The sequence below is a fragment of the Protomyctophum parallelum genome, assembly GCF_964188405.1.
Source record: "Protomyctophum parallelum genome assembly, chromosome: 20".
Classification (NCBI taxonomy): domain Eukaryota; kingdom Metazoa; phylum Chordata; class Actinopteri; order Myctophiformes; family Myctophidae; genus Protomyctophum; species Protomyctophum parallelum.
Genome location: NC_139718.1, coordinates 22,939,419 through 22,942,800, shown reverse-complemented (window position 1 = coordinate 22,942,800; position 3,382 = coordinate 22,939,419).

Sequence of the window (3,382 nt, the reverse complement as noted above, 5' to 3'; positions counted from 1 at the left end):
TACTAATATTGGCATAGCTAAGCTGCTCTTTTCCCCTAGAGTATTTACATTGGTCATCACATTTTGGTCACAGCTAGTGGTTGAATAAAATTGTGGCAGCTAGCCATTGCTTAAATCCAATCTTGTACCAGACAGGTGGACACCAAGTATGTCTGGAAATGCAGGAGCATTTAAATGGCGTTAGCTTTCTGAATTGGCTGTCAAATAAAAGGGCAGAAAATTGGACCAAATATTCCCAAGATGGCAGCAGTCTTCACCAACAAAGATTGCAGCTGCAGTGCACATCTCTTTAAATAAGCCAAACCAGCCATTTCCAAGAGCCTTCAACTGTTTAGGTTGTGGCAATGAGCAAAGCCCTTGTTTCTTAGAACCAGTACAACTAGTTCCATTAATCATGTTGTATTTTTATCATCTCAGAATCATTCGTCAAGTGTTCCATTTTCTACATTGATTACATTCAGCATTCAGCACAATGGGTCTGGTCCACAAGATTCGCTACACCACCAAGATACCCATGTACCTGTCTAAATACTTCCTTAATGTCAACGAAGTCCACACCCACAACACCAGAGGGAGTTCAACAAAACATGTGCAACCCAGATTCGGCACAAACAAGGGACTGAATTCACTTCGGCCATTAAGACATGTGAATCCTTTGACTCCTTCAAAACCGCTCTCAAAGGGCACCTACGGACGGCTGCCATTCGAAACTGACCCCCGTAAAATCTGAGTCCCCCCCACCCCTTTTCCCCTTACTGTAAATTTTTTCACATTATTGATTAAGAGCTTGATTGTGCACTTTGGCTTCCAATGAATATATCACTGATTAAGTTTTATTTTGACAGTACAGTCTTACCACAAGTAATGCTTCCCTGTGGTGTGAGAGGATAAACAGTAGTCACAAGGCCACACCAAGGCGGAGTTAGCTTTCATAACAGCCAAAAAGACACTAAAAAGACACTAAATAAAGCTTCCATAATTACAATAATTGTAATTATAATCCATGGCTATTTTAGCATGAAAATGTTGGTGGCCACACCAACTGGCTCAGGCATGCACACAACAGACAGACAGAGCCATGATGAGGATGACTGAGAGTGGCATCATGTAAGTACTACCAAAGCCACGTCAACAACTCAGGACATCAGCTACGACCTTGACCATAGGGTTCCTGGACAGAAGCGATGCCACCAACCTTGATTGATATAGTTATGGATATTATTGTTATGTATGTATGTATGTATGTATGTATGTATGTATGTATGTATGTATATGCATATCTTTTATTTTCCTTTCTCTGGAGTTGTTAACCCAGCTAGATTTTCAAGCACCAAACTGCAAATGTGTCCATATTTGTATATTATTTTTGTACTTTATTTTTTGGTATAAGTGTATAACTGTGTCCTTTGTTCCACAACGCGCCTGAGCTGAGCTGCCTGTTTTTGTTTGTTTGTTTTGTTTTTCCTGTCTTGTCTTTGTCTTTGTCATAAAATGTAAAAATCAATAAAAATATTATTGAAAAAAACAAAAACAACTCAGGACATCAACCTGCGCACGCACACTAATAATATGATAAACGGACTCACCACTGATGTCGAATTCTTAAAAGGGAAGGTTAAACCATGTGTTTTCAAGTGGGTAAACCTCTTGCATGCACCGTCAAGCTGAGCAGAGCAGCAATAATACAACAGCTCTGCCAATCAATCATGATTTAACTGCATTATTAACATGCAAGCTTTACTCTCAAGAAAATAGCAGAAGTACAAGCTTGTAGATCAGCACTTTTAGGCAAAGAGTTTTAATGGAAAAACTAATGTATCTATCTAGTATAGAGAGCCCTGAGGGACCCCTGTCAACTACAGTAGGTTCAAGTAGTTTAGGTTTCAGTTGTTTAACTTGATCTTTAACCAGTTTATTTCTACTATGCAGTATGAGTTCTGAAAGGAACATTGAGAATGTATGCGTCTAATTCTGCACTACATTTTGTTTTTAACCATAATGTCAATGTTGATGACCTGATACGTACCCATGTGGTCTGAGTGGAAGCACTATCACATGCCAATCCCACGTTTTTGGTGTTAAAGTGTGTTTAAAGGGTGTTTAGGGCCTTGTGGCTCTGAGAAAATCGAGGCATCACACCTCACACAAGCACATAACTAAACTTTTAATAGGCCTGCCATAAAGCATCATTTGGTCCAGCAAAACTGGATTTTATTTGTACACATCACTTCATTATTGCGACTGCAGGTCGCATTTACTATGAAATCGTGCATTTCCTATGAAATCGTGCATTTCCCGTCAGTCAGTCAGTCGGTTGGTTGGTTGGTCACCCCAGGCAGGACCATATATGGTCATGCCTCGTGACATCACGTGACATTATCAGGGATGGAGATCCCATCAGGGATGGAGATCCCTGATGTCATCAATATTGGCCAGCAACTCTACATCTGACCTCAAACCCTCAGATCTCCATATATGGAGCTGACCTGTTCTGACATTCCATATGGTCTGCTTTGATGAGCAGTAAATGTGGTATTACTGCATGGGAGACCAGGCTATGAATCCAGGTAATTACATAATGATGAGGCTATAAAATTAATTTAATTTGCATCACAGTGCCAGCCACCTGGCCCTAATGCAGAAAATCTAATTAATTTATAATACTACAATGTAAGAATTATTTATAGCCGAACAATCATTTACATTATTATTTTAAATAGTTTTCCGATGGATGCTAAGTGATTGCAGGCATGATGCATAACATTTCTTTGTGTGTGGGGGGGGGGGGGGAGGCCTTCTTCTAATACACACATCCTTTTAAGCAGGCCTAAAACAATGTTTTCAAAAAGGTTGATTTTAATATTAGCTTTGTTTTACTGTTTGAGATCCTGTCGATTTTTATTTCCACACATTGCGGAGCCTCCCTGTTGACTGCAGAATTTGATCCTATACCTCACAGACAAGTGGCTTGCTCCATTGAAATTAAGCTAATTATATTCCACGCCTGTACACTTGCAGTCACTGTAAGCTATACTTTTACCCACCATTATCTTTCTAAGGTTCCGTGACTTCTCTGAAACACCCTCTCCAAAATTAAAGGTCGGAAATGTGCCAAGGCCTGACATTATGAGCTGGTAGCTTTGTGGAGTGAAAATCCAATCGCTCCAGCTAGTCAGTCAGCCTCAATGTGAGATCAGCTGCACAGCTTTAGCTTGTGCAAATTAACCTTCATTCAAGACCATTAGGTAGAAGAGGCAAGGTGTTCAATACATGTTTTACACTCACTGGGCTCTGCTGAGTTATAATGAACTTTAAATGTCATTAATCACCTGAGAGCATTGAACAGACAAGTGCCACCCACTTCGAATGCTCATGCAACAAT